Source organism: Oryctolagus cuniculus, chromosome 5, assembly GCF_051225735.1.
Source record: "Oryctolagus cuniculus isolate XC-2025 breed Fujian yellow rabbit chromosome 5, ASM5122573v1, whole genome shotgun sequence".
Lineage (NCBI taxonomy): Eukaryota > Metazoa > Chordata > Mammalia > Lagomorpha > Leporidae > Oryctolagus > Oryctolagus cuniculus.
Window position 1 is genome coordinate 43,913,229 of NC_142871.1, and position 19,852 is coordinate 43,933,080.

The 19,852-nt window shown below is 43.4% G+C and overlaps 1 protein-coding gene across 7 annotated transcripts in view; it reads right to left on the reverse strand.

The window, feature by feature from the left end:
* Positions 1-19,608, reverse strand: part of NCOA7 (nuclear receptor coactivator 7) — a 162,484-nt gene extending 142,876 nt beyond the window's left edge. For 2 of the 7 annotated variants that reach the window (XM_070073629.2, XM_008263471.5), the window contains exon 1: positions 19,468-19,608. The gene's annotated coding sequence lies outside the window, so the exon portion shown is untranslated. Of the gene's footprint in view, positions 1-17,508; positions 17,542-18,009; positions 18,154-18,666; positions 19,319-19,467 lie in introns of those variants that run through there. The other 5 variants (XM_008263473.5, XM_008263469.5, XM_008263472.5 and 2 more) reach the window with 4 other exon arrangements.
* Between the last annotated feature and the right edge of the window lie 244 nt (positions 19,609-19,852).

The window sequence follows — 19,852 nt, forward strand, 5'->3', positions numbered from 1 at the left end:
CCAGAAGCTTGACACTGTCACAAGAAACTGGAAACAGATGACAGAGAACCAGACACCAACATGTGCCACAAAGCTTGTAAGGTGAGCAGTTGGAGAGCACACCCCTGATAACCACGTGTATGTCACAAAAGCAAAGCAACAACAAAAACCAAGACTTAACACCAGCAAAAAAACAAAAGTTATGCCTGAAGCATGGTGATGATCAAAGACCAGCTACAATCTGATACTTGGAACAAGTGAAGTCTTTGGAGGCAAAATTATTGGAGAACTCAGCAGCTCTTACGCCTTTATTCTCTACCTCGAGAACTGAAACTTGACATGAAACACATAAACAGGTGTTTCAGTGCTCTCTTTTGACTTGAGTAAAAAGGTTCTTTCCAAGTTCCTAGATTCTCTGTGCTAGACAAATCCAGATCGTTCCATAAGTTTTCTCTGAAAAAAAAAAAAATCAAAAGGAAATATCTAAAAAGTCATTGGCAGGTTAATGAATTGTCAAAAGTGTAAGAGCTTCACTAGCCTAATCCTCCACCTGTGGCGCCGGTACCCCTGCATTTTAGTACTGGTCGGGGTGCCGGGTTCTGTCCCGGTTGGGGCACCGGATTCTGTCCCGGTTACCCCTCTTCCAGTCCAGCTCTCTGCTGTGGCCTCGGAAGGCAGTGGAGGATGGCCCAAGTGCTTGGGCCCTGCACCTGCGTGGGAGACCAGGAGGAAGCACCTGGCTCCTGGCTTTGGATCAGTGCTGCACGCCAGCTGTAGCAGCCATTTGGGAGGTGAACCAATGGAAGGAAGACCTTTCTCTCTGTCTCTCTCTCACTACCTCTGCCTGTCAAAAAATTATTTAAAAAAGTGTAAGAGCTTGATAACAGGCAAAAGTATTTTAATTTTCAACAAAAACTAGAAAGGGGATTGTGTAAACCATACACTGCAGAATATCATATATATCCCCAAGAAAATTTCAGAAATCTGAGTGAAGGCAGGTTATTAAGGACACAGATGAGGAAGCTGTGAACTCTGAAAGAAAACCAACCATTCAGCAGAGCCACCAAAAAAAAAAAAGATTCCCTTTTCAAAGCTATCCTGGACTAAATATTCTGCTATAGACACAATGATGATGGCAGCACTCACTGGCCAGGAAGCTCAGGAAGAACAGGGGACTGCAACCCATGAGCTGGGAGAATGAGAAGTGGTGAGAGCTCTGATATCACTGGTAGCTACAAAGAACCACAGACACAGAAAGGGAAGCTGCTGCACCTCAAAGGGGAGGAGTGTCGGGGAGGTGTCACCGGTGAGGCCAGTGCTGGGTAGGCAGCAGAGCAGGGATCCCCCAGCGGTGAATGCACAGGAGCTCGGGCTCATCAGGCAGAACGAGGATGCACAGCCAGCAGGAGGGAAGGTGGGTGGTCAGGGCGAGTGGAGAGCCGGGCTGGGGGAGGACTGGATACCCAGGGAATGCGGGCTTAGTCAAACCACACTGACCTAACCTCCTTCTTTGACAAGTGACTCTTCTAGTGGATGGGGAAAATGAGTTGAACACAGGGTAAGTGCACTTAAAAGGCATCTGATCAGTTTCTCTAATACGCTTATGAATAAGATGGAGAAATGGGAGCTGGATATGTGGGCAGATGCTTCTATGATTAGATGGGTAAAGGGAGTCAATGACCTACTGCACTAAGAAGTATGCACTGACTACCTAACCTCACAGAGCTAGGAGGCAACCTCCACCTCAACCTGGAGGGAAGATGTCACCAGGTGAAAGCAGGATCTTTTCTTTCTTTTTTTAAAGTTTTTTAAAAGTTTATTTATTTTTTATTTATTTTGACAGGCAGAGTGGACAGTGAGAGAGAGAAACAGAGAGAAAGGTCTTCCCTTGCCGTTGGTTCACCCTCCAATGGCTGCCGCGGCCTGCACACTGTGGCCGGCGCACCGCGCTGATCCGAAGCCAGGAGCCAGGTGCTTCCTCCTGGTCTCCCATGGAGTGCAGGGCCCAAGCACTTGGGCCATCCTCCACCGCACCCCCAGGCCACAGCAGAGAGCTGGCCTGGAAGAGGAGCAACCGGGACAGAATCCGGTGCCTCGACCGGGACTAGAACCCGGTGTTCCAGCACCACAAGGCAGAGGATTAGCCTATTGAGCCGCGGCGCTGTCTTCCTGACTAGCATGAAAGTATAGAGGCCTTATCAGCCCTTGGGAGGAGCCAGCTGCATCCTGGATAACAGCCTTAAGACTCAAGAAGACTTCAGCCTCTGTGGGAGGGAGTGCACAGTTACAAGGTGGGATCTGCCCCAGATGGATCTCAGGTTCTACAGGTGAGAAGCTGAGGCGTGCGAGAGGCAGAGCCAGAGGTTACACCAGAGACTGTGATGTGTGATGTCAGATAACAGCGATTCCCAAACACCCAGCTGCGGGAGTCCTCTGCCCATTCTCCCCCCAGTCACTAACGAAATTAACCCAGAATAAAAAGCTTATGAGAGTCTGTCTTAGCCTTTTTGAGGATTAGAATATTTCAGGATGACTGCCTATCGCTCCAGGTTCCACGCTAGAGGTCAAACACAGAGAAATTAAAGCAGCCAGAACAGTTTAATGACTGAAAACTGAATTTAATCACGGTTAGTCAAAGAGTTGGCTGGGTTTAGCTTAAAGAGAAGACTGGGGATGAAGTGGCAATGGTTTTAAAATATCTAAAGCATCTTCACGCAGCAGAGGATTTAGGATTGACAGATCTTCAAGGGAGCACCTAAGAGCAGGCATTAGATACAACAGGAGAAAGGTCACAACCAACATAAGGAAAACTGCTACAGACAGGCAATGAGCAGCCTAAACAGAATGGCTTCCTTGTCTCCAAAAGTGACCATATGTGAGCTCAACAATCACTGTGTGCGATTGCTGGAGAGGAGCAGTTCTCATCCTGATCAAACCCAACATTCTCATCTAAACAAATATTTTATTATATGTCTTTTTATAATATGAAACTGAAATTCATAGCCATATAATCTACTTACATTCTTACTTTTATAAAACCAATATGGGCGGGGGGGGTGTTTACAACTGCAGTTAAGACTCTGCTCTGGGGGCTGGATTGTGCTGCAGTGGGTGAAGCTGCTGTTTGCAACACTGGCATCCCAAACTGGAGCGCAGGTTTGGGTTCCAGGAGCTCCACTTCCAATCCAACTCCCTGCTAATGCACACCCTGGGAGGCAGCAGGTGATAGCGCAAGTTCTTTGATTCCTGCCACACACGTGGGAGATGCAGCCTGAGTACTCAGCTCCTGGGTTCAAGCCTGGCACAGTCCTAGGTGTTGCAGGGACTTGGTGAGTGAACCAGCAGATGAGAAACTCTCTCTGTCTCTCATTGTGTCTCTTGGCCTTGCAAATAAAATTAAAAAAAAAAAAAACTTTAAAAATTAGTATGATGCCCAAAAGGAAAGTAACTGAAAACAAGTATTTCAATAAGTTCTTATGCCTAAGTTTACTAGAAGACATAATAACATAGTCATATGCTTGCTTCTGAGGCCAAGTTTAGATATAGGAGATGTATGCTCAGAGTCCATTTCACTACACAGGAGCAGAAAATGAAAGAGCAGGGTACAGGGGCCCAAGCACTTGGGCCATCTTTGACTGATTTCCCAGGCCATCAGCAGAGAACTGTATCAGAAGAGGAGCAGCCAGGACATGAACCGGCATCCATATGGGATGCTGGTGCCACAGGTGGAGGATTAGCTTACTATGCCACAGTGCTGGCCCCCAGATAAAACTTTTCTTCCCAAGTCACCTTGATGATATGGATCCTATCACTTTAATTTATTTTAGAGATCATCTGAAGTGATCTAAGCAATAGTGGGGACTTATCTTCAGAAAACTCTTTAGCCCTTATGAGGGACAATCACATTCCTGTAGCAGATAAACAATGACTGATGGTACAAAGGATGTTTTCTCTTGTGCTTCGCAGAGGGGAACAACACAGGCAGCTGTGGTGTTTCCCTGGCCTCCAGGAAGTTTTTGTATGATCAAATGCAGATTTCTCCCCTCTAACTGCTTTCTGTGCAAGTAGAAAGCTATTCACAGGGCCAGCACTGTAACACAGTGGGTTAAGCCACCACTTGCAATGGAGTGTTGGTTCAAGTCTCAGCGGGCTCCACTTCTGATCCAGCTCCCTGACAATGCACTTAGGAAAGCAGTGGAAGATGGCCCAAAGGACGGAACCCTGTCACCCACAAGGGAGACCTGAATATAGTTCTGGACTCCTGGTTTCGGCCTAGCCCAGACCTGGCTGTTTGTGACCATTTGGGGAGATGAAAGGTGGTGTTTGCTCTCTCACTGTCTCTCTCTACCTCCCATTGTAACTCTGCTTTTCAAATATCTTTTAAAAAAGAGAGAGAGAGAGAAAATTGCTCAAAGCTGATTTCTGTATTCATGACAGAATGCATTCAACATATTAAAAATATCTTGGAGAATTCTTATAAAACTCAATACAAAAGGTACTAAATTTTAATCATTAGAAAAAATTGACCTCTGAAATTTAAAATCAACTAAAAAATTTTAATCAATATTCCAAATTCTGATTTTCTGTGTTTACAAATTCTATTTTCTATCAGGAAATAATCAGATTGGTAGAATATTATATTTCAATGCAACAGAAACAGAAAAGAATATGCCAGCTGCTAAAAGAAATATCTCCAGAACATTCAAAGACATATCATTACTTCTGTTCTTAAAATTTAAGAGGTCATTTATTTAATTTAATGAATTAAAAGAATGGGTTTTCCAGTTAAACCCATTAAAACATAATCAGTGCAATAAATATTTTATTCTTTTAAAAGATTTATTTAAAGGCAGAGTGAGAGAGAGAGATTTTCCATCCACTGGTTCATTCACTCCCCAAATGGCCACAATAGCCAGGGTTGGGCCAGGCTGAAGCCAGGAGCCTGGAACTACATCCAGGTCTCCCACATGGGTGGCAGGGGTCCAAATACTTAGGCCACCTTCCATTGCCTTCCCAGGAGCACTAAAAGGAAGCTGGATAGGAAGTAGAACAGCCAGGACTGGAACTTGTGCTCATACAGGAAACTGGCTCACAGGTGGCAGCTTAACACACTATGCCACAACGCCGGTCCCTCAGTAAATACTTCCTGAATGCACTTCATGCTCACTACAATGCATTGGTTATGCCTATCCTGAACACAGCTCAGGGTTTATACCCTAAAGGACAACAGCCAGAATACTGCTGTTCATCCTCTTATTATTCTTTTGAACTGTATTAGCAGTTATTACTAGTGCTTCTTTCTTTGGGCCTACACAGAGCTGATCATTCTGACTAACTCACGGCTCTTTGACCCTGAATGGATTCAGACTCTTTATCTGAAAAGGATTAATAATATGAACTATTCACACGGCCATAAAGATCAAACAACGTGTGTCAGCACTAAACAAGAAATTTGCTTCCTATAATCTTTCCAGTCACTCGGTCTGCCTCGCTTACTCACTATGTAGTTTTTCTATTGAGGGCAGATTTGAAAACAGCTCTCCAGGTGTTGAAAAAATAGGATTTTCTCAAATCCTATTTTGGATTTGCTGAAATCTCAGGGGGTAGGATTTTTGCGTTTCACCGGGTACCAGACTCTAGTGACATCTGTTAGATACATTTAATCTTTGCAATTGCCTTTTTACAGATAAAGGAACTAAGGATTAGAGAACCTGGGTAACTTGCACAAGGCTACATATCTTGCAGGTTAGCAGAGTTTGGATTTTAACCAGGCCTGTCTTGCTTTGGCTGTTCTGCCTTAATAACGTGGGTTAAGTGATCCTCAGGAGCACAGAGCACACTGAAAACTCAGGTGTGTAGTTTTTCTAAAATCATAGCTTTTGGGAACTAAAATTTAAAAATTTTTAAAGAGACATCTTTTCCTTTAAAAATTCATTTTCATTTTATTTGAAAGGCAGATTGACAAAGAGAGAGGGAGAGACAGATGGTCCATCTGCTGGTTCACTCCCCAGATGCCTACAACAGCCAACACTGTGCCATACCCAAGCCAGGAGCCAGGAACTCTATCCAGGTCTTCCAGTGGGTGACAGGGACCCAAGTATTTGAGCCATCATCTGTTGCCTCCCAGGGTGCACATTTTCAAGAAGCTAGACAGGAATCAGAGGCAGGACTCGAACCCAGGAATCCCAAGCAGCAGCTTAATTCACTGCACTACAACACGGGCCCTAAAAATCTCTAATTCAAAATATTAGCTTGCCCAAAGGACTTGATTTTCCTCTTAAGGGTGTTTCTCAATGTCTGCAGTTGCCCACCCTCACCCCCCACCAAAGCACTGGTGGGCATGGTCGTGTAGGAGACACTTCCTGGCATTTAGTCAGGGATAGCAGAGATGCCAAATGTCTTGCAATGAGTAGGACATCCAAGAAAATGAAGAATTTCTCCTTATACTTGAGAACTGCATAACTTCCAAAAGATCTATATGAATAACTATTGGGACAGTCTAAAGAAAAAAGCTGTTACTACTAATTATTATTTGGGTGTTATCAAATCGATTGATTGAATTAAGAGCTAACTGAAGAAAACAAAATCAAATATAATGGATAAAATATTTTAAAAAACAAATGAATGTCTTTGCAAAAAACACTTAAAATACTGGCTATAAACATTAATTTTTTAAGCATTAAATCTGAGCATCTTCAGAGACTTTATCAAGAAAATACAAAGTTTACCCTACCCCCACCAATTGCTGATTCACTAAGGAAAAGCACATGCACTTTTCTTTTCTGCGGATGATATGTGTGATTGAATACATTTTCAAAATAAAAAGTAACTGCATGATCACTCTTTTCAATGTGCTTTCAACATATTTATTTACTTTGAGTGTCTAAGTGATGATTAATAATCTGTACTTAATCCTTTGTGCCTTCTAACCTCTGTGAGTCATTCTCTTCAATGCAGTGACCATGTGCTAAGAATCTGACTACCACTATACTAAAAACTATGAATATAAAAAGGGTTCAATATACTGTGAGGAGACGTTCATTTTTGACAAGGGAGACAACAGTCATATAAAATAAACTAAAAGAAAAGTGGGATAAAAACTGGATATGAGATAAAATGCATGAACACAGAGGAAGTTCTAATGGGAAGGAAGGGTCCAAGTCACAGGGGCCAACATTGCTAGGGAAGGTCTGAAAAGCAGAACATCTCCCAAAATAATCATTCATGGTTCTTTATCAACAGGGCTACACATCAACAGCCACATCTGTAAACTGGAAAACAGTTTTATCCTGAACAAAACTGTTCTCTATCAGATCACACTAAAGAAAACAGCAGTTCTACTGGAATCTATCTCAGATGTTGGGCAACAATGGGGAGAGGCAAACTGTGCTTTGGTGAGCACAATGTAAAATATGGCAAATACACCAATATGGGTTCAGAAACAAGACAAAATGGGAAGTATCAACATAGCAGGAACTAGGCCTGAAGTGAAACTGAACCAGCACTCTGAGTACTATGACCACTTTTTTGAAAAAAAAAAAAAAAATTTATATATATGGTAATCAACTATAATTTTCCAGGAGACTGGGTTAAGAAACCAAGTCTATGGTTTAAGTGTATTTTTCTTCTAAAAGGTGATTAAATGGCTTGATATGTAAGCTATTAAGAAAATGTCAAAAAGAAAGAAAGAAAGAAAGAAAGAGAGAGAGAGAGAGAAGGAAGGAAGGAAGGAAGAAAGGGAGGGAGGGAGGGAGGGAGGGGGAGGGAGGGAGGGAGGGAGGGAGGGAGGGAAGGAAAAAAAATGGCTCTTTGGTGGACACTCTTACATTTGCTATAAAGAGACCCATGCTCTTTGATATATAACTTTGTGGAGCTTTGCACTAGCATATCAAGCAGGAGTACATCTCCACTCAATTTGCCATGTGACTTGATCTGACCAATGGACTCTGAAGATTTACCATGTTACATATTTTGACTTGAAGCACTAAGAATGTCAAGTTTCTGCTCCCTACCAGAAGAGCATGCTCAAGGCAGTTGTTTTCTTTCTTCAGCTCAGGCCCCAGGATAAAGATATATGGAATGGACCTGAATTCCCTACTTCAATTCTGGAGTCAGTTCTGCCAAGCCCAGACCTACCAAACACAGCCAAGAGCAGTCAAACCACAGTCAACCTGCCGATTTCATGAAGTGAAAAAAAATTTGTTGATCTAAACTCTAGAGGTTTTGAGGTTGTTATGTGGCATTACCACAACAAAAAGACTCAATATACCCTTGGAAACATCTTGATCCACAAAAAAAAAGAAAAACAAAACCCACAGTACATATTACTACTTATATGAATAATTCTACCTAGGCTTGGGATATCAAATCCCAGAGACAGAAGCTGCCGAGTGACACAAGTAGCCAAGGAAGCTTCCCTTTCTTCCAGTTGTCACTTACCTCAAAATGGATTTGCATGGCTCAAGTTTTAGCCAAGAAGGCATCATTTGATATTTTATACACTGTCTTATATATTCATCTATAGGCTTTTATAGATCATCTATTATCATGAATTGAATTGTTTCACACCCCCCAAAAAAGAACACATTGAAGTCATAATCCTTGGTACCCCAGGATGTGACCTGATTTGAAAATAGGCTCACTGCATTTGTAATCAGTTAAGATGAGGTTGTACTGGAATGTGTAGGCCCCTAATCCAATGACAGGCATCCTTATAAAAAGTTGGCTACATAGCAGTCATGGTCTTCTGTAGGACCTTGCCTTGTTTTCTCCCATCCAAGTGCTAACCAGGCCCGGTCCTGCTTAGCTTCCGAGATCAGACGAGATTGGGTGCAATCAGAGTTGTAATGGCCATAGATCTTGTGTTCTAATTAGTTGCTTGTCTTACCCACATTCCTTCCAATCAGACCACAGGTTCTTTTAGTGCAAGGAATGTATTTCAAGTTGTCCCTGCATGTTCATGTGAAAAACTCATCACAGCTCCCAGCTTAGGCTGGACACAGAATATACTGTTCATAAACTGACTTACTTCAGGTTATGGAATACTAATATCATGCTTTTTATTTACATTAGTGGTCCCCACATTTTTTCTTTTCAAAGAATTATTTTATTTTATTTGAAAGAGTTACAGAGAGAGGTAGAGACAGAGAGAGAAGGGTCTTCCACCCACTGGTCCACTCCCCACATAGCTGCCACGACTGGGGCCAGGAGCCTCCTCCAGGTCTCCTATGTGGGTGCAGGGTCCCAAGGATTTGGGCCATCCTCTGCTGCTTTCCCAGGCACACTGGCAGGGAGCTGGATAGGAAGTGGAGCAGACAGGACTTGACTAGGAACCCATGGGGATGCCAATGATGCAGGGAGAGGCTTTAACCCACTGCACCACAGCACCAGCCCCAGTATTTTTTTCTTTTTTAAATATTTATTTTACTTATTTCAATGGCAGAATTAGAGAGAGAGGGAGAAACAGAGAGAGACAGAGACCAAGGGAGACAGCATTGATCTACCATCTGCTAGTACACTCTGCAAATGGCCACCAGGGCAGGGAGTGGACCAGGTCAAAGCCTGAAGCCTGTAACTCCATCTGGGTTTTCCACATTGGTGGCAGGAGCCCAGGAACTCAGGCTATCCAACCTGCTGCTTTCCCAGGCACATTGGCAGGGAGCTGGATTGGAAACAGAGCAGCTGGGACTCAATATGGCACCCACACGGGATACCATGTCATAGGCGGCAGCTTAACCTAGCTTAACAACATCAGCTCTGGTCCCGATTCAGTAGAAGTAACTGAGCATAAAATCCTAATTTTTGTAACATACAAAAGCATGTCTTCTGCACTAACATATAAAAGACACAGAGCAAAATTGGAAGTCGTGAAAAGATACGGACCTTCCAGCCATTTCTCACCACTTTGAAAAATGCTGATCTACACTATGAGAGCAGATATGCAAAAACTCTTCCTGGAATTTGGTACTTTCCAGAATGTATAGATTTATAAAACCTTAATATATTTATGAACTTCAAATATTCTCTGGCAGATTTATAAGGCAAATAAGCAATATTTTACACTTAATGGTAGAGTTGTCCTTGCAACTAGGATTAGTTTGCATATTACTAGATCCCTACTGTCAACACATTTCCTCACTCTGGGGTTCTCAGCAACTGAACCTTTTAATTTTTAGACGTTTAGCAGTGAAAATCTATTATCAGATCCTCAGAGAAGTATCTCTAACACTGAGAGCACCAACTAAGATAACAATCTGATCTTGACACAAAAGGAAAAAAGGATTGCAAAAGGGATGATTGAGTTGAAAAACTCATAAATCAATTCTAAGAATATGACTACCAAATTCTTAGGCAATTTCTTGTGTTCTATATGCATGTAGTGGATACTGTTGTGCTACAAACTGATAGACACAGAGTAAAACAAAATGCAACCCCTATAAAGTTACTATAACAAAACTAGGCAATAAAGAAAGCCAATATTCAGTCCATTTGTGGTACAAATATTTAAGTGCCAAAAGATCTGAAATCAGAGTAGGACAGATGGTTTGGAAAGTATTCAGGAAATTAAGTATCAATATAGTGTGGAAGACTGACTTTGAAGGAAGAAATGTGGAAAAAAATTTCAGATAGGAAGGGTTGCAGATGGATTGGAGGTAGGAGTCACCCTCCTGTATGTGTGGGATTACTGAGGAATCTGACTCCACTGGAGCACCAAGGTCAAGCAGGGTCAAAGCAGGAGACAAACTTGAATGTGTAAAACATGCAGAGGATTCGGTGCCCCCACCACCTAAACAGATTCCTCTGGCTTAAAGTTCCAAGAGAAAGCTACCACCACTAAACTCTCACAACTCACTTCACGTGGCCTATTTACACTTGAAGAAATGTCTGGAAGCTGATCTATACACAAGCAAGATAAATGCCAATAAAATGCCAAGCAGGGTGTAGAGTGGCATAGTGGATTAAATTGCTGCTTGGGTTGTCTGCATCCCATATTGGAATGCTTGGTTGAAGTCCCAACTTTCCCACTTCCAATCCAGCTTCCTGCTAATGCACCTAGGAAGGCAGTAGATGATGGCCTCAGTACTTGGACTCCTGCCACTCACACAGGAAACACCTGGATGCATTACCAGCCTCCTGGCTGTTGTGGATATTTGGGACTGAACCAGGAAATGTAAGATTTCTTTCTCTTTCTTCCTCCACCCCTCTCTCCCCTTGTTAACCTGCCTTTCAAATAAACAGGTAAATAAATAAAAAAAAAATTTTTAAAGAAAGGAAACTACCAAGCATCGGTGTGTGGGGGAAGATACTGAGGAAGTGAAATATTAGTAGATTTGAAAAGAGGAAGAGAAAGTAAAATATGTCAAAATGAATATGCATTTGGTAAAGAAACCTAAAAAAATAAGAATTCTATGATATAGTAATTATAATAATTCTAACAATTATTCATAATACATGGCAAATTAAAATGTGAAAAAAGAAAATGTAAGTCACCTATGGTTCCTTTATTGGAGAAAGAATTTTAATATTTTGTCACTTTCCTGTTATCTGTTAAGCAGATGTACCTTAAAAACAAATTAGGCTCTTTTTGTACATATAATATGATGACTTATTCAATTCTTATCAGTATCTCCCATGTGATTAGATATTGCCAAATGGATAAATATTTTATCATACTTATGCACAGTCACTTGAAAAATGACTGAATTGTTGGATTTTTCTTAAATTTTCACAGTAACACCCCTGATAAAAAAATGAATACTTCATAATTACTTACTCAGTACCAACCAGGATGCAGGTATTTTACCTGATTCTCTGTGCTATGTCGTAGGAGGTAAATACTATTTTTGTCTTCACTTGACAGATGAGAAAACTCAAAGTGTGGAGGAATTAACTTTAGCCTAACTTCACACAGGTAGATGATGGAACAGGATTCCAGGCTAGCAACTGGCTCAAGCATCCTTGCTCTCACCTCTATTCTACACCATCTGTCTCTCAGAGACAATGGGCTCATCACTGAACTTCAGCCTCAACTCTGATTGCTTCCTTAGAATATACTCAGAAAAGAATGACTGGTGCCAAGGGAGTCCATGAGCTGAACCACTGTCCATCTAAGGTATGGTAACAACATACTCTCATACTGTCAAGGATATGACACAACCTCACCCTGACCAGCGCTGTTACTAACTTCTAAAATCTAATTATAATCTGCATGTCTTTTATGCAAGGAAGTCAGCATTATTTCATGTTTTGGGCATCTTAAGTTCCTGTTTTGTGAATGTTCTATTCATATTCCTTTTTATAATGTTTCTTAAAGAGAAGGCATGTTCGCTCTGTGATTTGAAGGCTCTGTGATTTGAAACAGTAAAGGGTATTATTAACTAGCAATTTCAGTGAGAGCCTACAGACAGGTAGTACCTTGAGGAAATCACCAGAAACCAGGGAACTGAGTAGACTTTCCCACCAGATTGATTAATTGCCTGAAATGGAGACTTCTCTCATATAGCAGGGGCTCCTCTTAATCAATGGTGACAGTATTTTCACCGCTACTCAGGGCAACTCTCAGTTCCTGATGTCAACATATCTGGGAAAAGAAGTCAGTAAATTTGAGGATTGCATGGGAAGGTCAGAATCACAGAAGGAAAATCAGAGATCCTTAGGCATGTGAATCTACAGAACTGTCTCATGAATTATTCCTATTCTACAAGAGACACCTGGTTAGTGGTTACGATAACCTAGCAGTCAGAAATTTCACACAAACAGTGCTAAGCAAACGCCATTAAATTCTCACTCTCTAAATCCTATGTTAAGCAGTCATGAAAAGCAAATTACTTCATGCCAAGTGCTTTGCAATAAAATTGAGCACCCAGAATACCCTCTGATTGCCTGAGTTGGAATTAAAAATACCTCACACACACTCAGAAGTTACTTCTTAGGATGAGCAACTCTGTCTAGACTGTTCATGTCACCTATCAGGGTCAATGTTAAAAACTTTCAATTTCTTAACAGCAACTTTTTTCCTATGAGATCCCTAAACTCTACTGACACCTCTTTGAAGGTTTCAGCTTTATGCACCCACTACAGAGGAATACCCAGGGTCAGAGGCACAAAAGCCACCCTCCCAAATGAAAGCTATTTTTAATGAGTGTAAACACAGATTTGAGAATTAGTCAAGTAAGGCAGAGCTGCTAAACAAATGATACAGACATGTGTTATACTGAAGGAGGGGTGAGGAGGGAAGAAGAGGGATGAATAGTTAAATAGAAGCCTCAACTTTTTTTTGGACCAATCTTATACACTATCCAAAATCAGAGTTAATTTTAACTAGAAAGGTGATTTTTCTATTTATGCAGAATATCTGTTCCCCGTGTGGACACCTACTTGAAACACTAAATTCCATGAGGAAGGCTCCAGGAGTTTATGAAGTGTCCACTAAAGAAAGCTCCTGGAGGTAATGCCAGTACTGGGTGTGGCTTTCTAACGCAAATAGGAGAGTGTGTTCCAAGTTGAGGGACCAGCGTGAAGAGCACACATGGACAGGAAACGCAATCGGTCTAGTAGGACTAAAACAGAGATTCTTAACTCGGGGTCCATGTATAAGGACACGTAGGGGATAAAGCAGGTGTGTGATGACACCTCGAACTTTTATCAGACTTTTTAAAGGAAAAAATGAAATGCAGGAGGGAGGCTTAGCTAGGAATGACTGTAGGTCAAATGCCTGCCTGGAAGGGGCAGGGGGTAGGAAACGAATCCTGCATGGCCCTAGGGGCTGGGCGAAGGTGTATGGATTCATTCCTGTGTGTGATGGAAACCCCCTAGCAGGTCTGAAGAGGGAAGTCAGCAAGGCAGGCCGGCTGACACGGAGAGGAAAGCGGAATACAGACAACAGGCCAAGGCATCTGAGGAGCCAAAGGAGGCAGTGGAGGTGGAAGAGGGAATTACAGAAGTGGGTGAGAGAGAAATGAGAGGCTCTGTGTTCATAAGGGCCTACTTATGTGTAAAACACCATTGGAAGGGTCTCAACTAGCTGATGACACTGGCTGCCTGAGGACTGGGCAACAGTGGGCCGGGCAGGAGTTGGGGGTGGGTGTGTAAGGATGACAGGCAGTCTTTTCCTGTATGCTTATTTGCACTTGTTAAGCAACATGAAGGTACTACCTATTCTAAAAATAAATTTTAAAAAGATATGGAGGCGGCCGGCGCCGCGGCTCACTAGGCTAATCCTCCGCCTTGAGGCACCGGCACACCGGGTTCTAGTCCCGGTTGGGGCACCGGATTCTGTCCCGGTTGCCCCTCTTCCAGGCCAGCCGCAGCAGGCATTGGAGGGTGAACCAACGGCAAAGGAAGACCTTTCTCTCCCTCTCTCTCTCTCTCACTGTCCACCCTGCCTGTCAAAAAAAAAAAAGACATGGAGGTTATCAGAATGAGATGCCACTTCATAAAAAAAAAAATTCTGCCCATGTATCTCTTCAAACCCTCTCTTATTGCTCAGGGTACACTTGTAAATTCAGATTATTTTTATGTCACAGGCTCAAAGACTACACCAGTGCCTGATTCCTGAAAAGGCCAATTTCTCTACTGAGCTGGGTGATAAACATATCAAACTTAACTTGGCATCAATTAAATGTAAATTACAATTTATCTGGCAAAATCCAACCAACTTCACAGTTGTCAAAATGTAAGAATGAAGAAACTCTGGTTAAATATTTCAGGCAGGTCTTTTAAATTTCATGACAAATAACGATGGCTCAGAGAAGACCCCACGTACAATTTATTAAAACAAGCATGAACCATCTATGTGAAGGTCAAGCTTCCAATGCAGTGGTGAGTGTGAAGCCACTTTAGGATGGCCTTTTAGGTAAACATCAACTCCTTTCTTATTATACAGAATCTCCTAAGAATCTAATATAGCATACAAAGGAAGTTTACAAGATAGAATTGGCTTACATTGATTAGCTTTACCAACTTCAAACTAGTAATAAGAGAACATAAATGTAATAGAAAAAAAAAGAAGTGGAATTTAGTTTTACAAAACTAACATGCTTTCCATGTGACTATATACAAAAGGGTACTTTTACAAGTTTGTGGAAAATAGAGTAGAAACTTATATAGGTGCAAAAAATATGAAATTTATGTAAAGTTTTTTTGTAATACATATTTCCACAAACTTTTTGAATGTCCTTTGTATGCATTTATTTCAACATATTTTTTGCAGTAAAATAAACTTCTTTTAACTCTATTTTCCAGGAACTTTTTGCAGTACTCCTGTATTTGTATATACAAGCTCAGTACACTAAACTTACACTACTTGATCAGAAATACATTTAACATAACCCATAAAACCTGTTCATCAAAAACATACTTTCTTCAAAGATCAATTCTGCAATATTTTCACTTGGTTTTATGTTTTGCCTTGTTCTACAAAGATTGTAGGCTGGCTTAAAATAATCCAGTAGAATAAAAAAATATAATGAGACAGAAATTGGAAGCAAGAGAAACAGAACAGAAGCTTAAGACCAAAGGGAAAGTGACAGCATCAATATTAACTTAGAAATTTTTAAGTGGTTATTTAAATTAAGTTGTAAATTTCCTAGTTGCCAAATTAGAAAGGGAAATATAGTCAGTAATTTGTTTCTCATTTTTCATGACTAAAAAGACACATACATATTACCTTCCAGGTGAAGGAAAGCTTTCGTTATAACTAAATTTCTTGCAAGGGTCCTTCAACAGGAACCTTAGAAGGGATCATGACCTTAACCACCTCCCTGAAACATAGGATTCTTTGGAGTGTCTTGATTAATAGAATCTCTCAGAGGGAGAACAATGAGGGGTGTCAAAGATGGAAAACAAGGTCAGGAAAGTACACAGCCTCGGAGGATCTGACTATTCTAGCACTGGAAAAGAATGGGCCGACTCCTCAGTCTTTGTTCAGCCAAGCCTCCATAAACATCAATTCTCTCAATTAAGCTTCTGATCAAATTTACAGACAATTCCTATCCCCTCGTCTGTGCAGAAGCAAAAGCATTTTGTACCACTGCTGAGACCAGTACACAATAACTATTCTTCAACAATATTTTCCCTCTACTTGAACTCCAATGATTAATACATTTTCTTCACATACTATGAATTATATGCAAATAACAACTTGGAGTTCAGCCTATGTGAACTGAATAGATCCTACTGAACTTCAGAAGATGATGGGCTTGGATTTTTTAACAGGCAGGTAAGTGATATTCAGCAAGAGAGGTTCCTAAAGTAAAACCTCAAGGAAGATACAGAAAGATAAGATAGAGTAATCTGGGTCTTAAAATTGCACTCCAGTAGCATGTGTGATGACCAGATACTGGGAGCTCAGGAGACAGGACCCAAGAAGTGACTCATCCAATCTCAGAGGCACTGCGCATTGGCTGTAGGACACGGAGAAGTGAAAACTGCCTATTCCACTGTGAGGTTAGGAGCCAGCTCTTGGTTGACTGTGACTCCAAGGCCCAGAGTTACAATACATTGTTAAGAACTCAACTTCTCTTGTCAAACATACAAATAAACCTTTATCTGTAGCAAAGTAAAAAGACTTGTCTGTAGCCACAGGAGACAGCAAGAAGAAACAATGTAAACCAACTGCTCAATACCCTTGATTACAAATTTAAGACATGCAAAATATATTATCTTTACTGCATGGAGAATTTCTGCTTTGTCTTAATAAGTCATACCAAATTGGATCTTTCCTTAAGTTCCCTCCCACTGTTGGATCCTTACTCTTATTACTGCCTTTTGTGCAAAAAGGTTAAAAGGTTTATTGCTTCACACAACTGAGGACACCAGGTTAGAAAAGCAACAATAACAAACTGAGGCTTACCATATTGTATGAAAATAATTCTGGATAATATGTAGTGAGGATGGTAAAGATGTACTAAAACCACAGATAGAAAGGAAATGATGCGGCCACTCCCAGAAAAATTTTTTAAGCAGAGATTGAAAAGAAGCTAATATAGACTCATAAAATTGATATGGCAGGAAAACAAAAATGAAATCCAAATTGGAAATATCATTGCACAAAAATAAGCCACGTGAAATGTGATGCGGTTAGCCTTGATTTCTTTTTCCTGCAAAACGACGTTAACATTTTAAAGCAGCAAGACCCTGTTTGTTCCAAATGCCTCATCTTAACAACCACTAGAGTTGTCAAACTTGGAAACGGATATGCTTATCTATATACTGAGAAGACAGTTAAAATTTGTATTCCTACCACATTTTTAATTACTTAGTAATCAGAGACACATCTAAGTGGTTTATTTTTACCTACACCTGCAATAAAATACTTTATAATTAGTGCAAACCACAATAATTCAACCATAAAACAAGTTAATATGTGACTTATTAACCAAATCACTGTGCCCTCTTAAGTAACTCAGAATTTTCTTTAAAACATGAATTGTACTTTAAAACTGTGTGAGAGTTTAAATGGAGTTGATCACCAATGAGACTGGAAAATTTGCAAGCTCAGACACGAAATTAGGACTTGGAGACAATTACCTCATTTAATAACATATTCCAGAAGGATAGCCTTGGTCCTAAAAAGGGCAGAATTGAAATCTGCATGTTAAAATAGATGAGTGTGCCAATTTAAATAAAGTAGTAATTTTTAAAATCCAGTTAAACTTCACTGCTACAGAACAAATAACAAGCATGCTTCAAAAAGTTCATGGAAAATGGAATTAATTTTGGGCAAAAAAATTTTTAAATCCACGCATAGCTTTTTCATAATACGCATTTTCCATGAAGTTTTCAAGAATCCCTTCCTACACGCTAGTTCTAAATCGTCTTTAGATGAAGCTTGAAACGCAGAAGGCACTAGATTACAGGAACTGGGGGTTGGAGTTTTTACTGATTCATCTCTCCAAATCTCTAAACCTAAACAGAGTTTACAAATGATCCATTTCCCAACCTCTAGACCTTACTTCTTAATATAAAATTAAGAATCACGGTCTGAGAAGAGATAATCTTGTCAAAAGCTCTGTTTCACAAAGTTCCTACCTGGAGGAGAAAAAAAATCATTCATCACCAGTTTCTCGAAAACACAAACCCTGCCACCGGGCTGGCGCGGGGCTGAGCACGAGGCGCCTCTGCTGGCTGACCCGGCGCATCCCTGCGGCAGAGCCTGACCCGACACCTGTATCCAACTTCACCGCCAGCACCGCCCTTCTCCGAGCCGCGGGCTCCGAACTGGGCAGCACAACACCACCCCGGCCTCACCCACCTCCTGGACACTCCGACTTCTAGAAGGACTCTTTCAACCTGCCCTAGACTGTTGTCGGGAAAGGTCTGGTCTACCAATTTTATTTGACATCCAGCTAGCTCTGAAATGAAACACAGCAAGCCACAGCGACTGCTCCCTGTCGCTAACAGAATGCTTCGCCTGTCTACCTGTTCGGGCTAAAAAAGACAAGAAGGAGCCATCTGCTAATCCAGTCGGAAAATCGCAGTGACATTTCCACCTCAGCCGCTGAAATGCCAACGGTCCCCTCTGCCAATCCGCCGCATGCCAGCCTGTCCTCCCCACCCCGCACCCCACATGCCCCCAGGGGCTGGCCGGGGAAGGGTCAAGCTCTCCTTCGCCCCCGCCCGGCCTCCTGAGCCCACCAAGAGGTCTGCAGAGTAGCAGGGGGCTGCGCCCCAGCTCCATTAACACACCTCCGAGTGCTCCCCGGAGCGCGGCGGGAGGCAAGTTTGGCCGGTCCGGCCCCGGCCCCTGGCCTCTCCCGGCAGCATCAGCCGCAGGCGGCCGCGAGCTCCGGCCCCGCCCCACCCACCTACCTACAGGGCGGGGGCGCCAGCTCCTGGGTTCGCGGAGAAGGGGGTCAGGCGCACACATTTCTGGGAGCGGTGGCCTCTGCCGCTGGGCGCGGGGGAGCGCATCCTTTAGGGTGGGTGGAAGGAAGGCTTGGGGGTGGACCGTGCGCCGAGGAGGGGCGACGGGAGGAGGCAGGGGCGCGGGGTGCGCGCCCGCGGAGCCCCGGGTCCGCGCTCTGCTGGGTGCAGCCGCTGCCCGGACGCCTCAGGCCTCGCCCCACGCGCGGCGGCAGCTGCGCCCGCGGTCAGCGCATCAGCCACGACGGCTCCCGGCCAGGCCGAAGGCGGGGAGTTGCGGGTGGCGCGACGCGGTGCAAATGCCCGCCTCTAGCTCCGCCCGGTTGGCGGCGCGCTCTGCGCCCCTCCGCGGCGGCGGCGGGGCCCGGGGAGCTCGGCGGCCTGGCGCGGAGGCTCGGGCTGCAGCTGCCGCATGCTCCCTGCCCTCTGGACCTCGGAGCCGGGAGGCCTGCCGCCCGGCCACCCCCGACTGCCGCAGCCTCGGCGGCCTCCGCACAGCCCAGCCCGGGCCGTCGGCTCCGCCCTGGAGAGCTGCGCGCGCGGCCTCCGCAGGCCGCGGCCCTTTGTGACGCCTCCCGAGCGCGTGCCTGCCGCCGGCCGCAGGACCTGCAAAGGTCTGCTTACCTCGCCCCGGGCTGCAGCCCCTATGGCCGGCCTTGGCTCACACCCTTGGGGGGAAGTCGGGCTGTGAGAGCAGACCTGGGGCCCGAGCGTCTCCCCGAGCTCTCGAAGCCCCTGACTCTCCTTGCAGCGCGGGGACCGCTGGCCACAATGAATTCATCCTTCTGTGCCTTCCGGCGAGGCGCTGAGTAAAGGGGCCCACCATCTCCTCCCCCGCCCGTCCCCGTACAACATCCAGGATGCTGCCAAATTGCAATCTTACAGCAATAGGCATGTAGCCATGGGGCCCTCCCAGCTGCCTCTTGGCAGGGACACCAGAGAACCTGGGGAAGATTTGCATCAGCAGCCGGCCTGTGCCTGTGAGCTTCCCACCCCCACTTGGATGCAG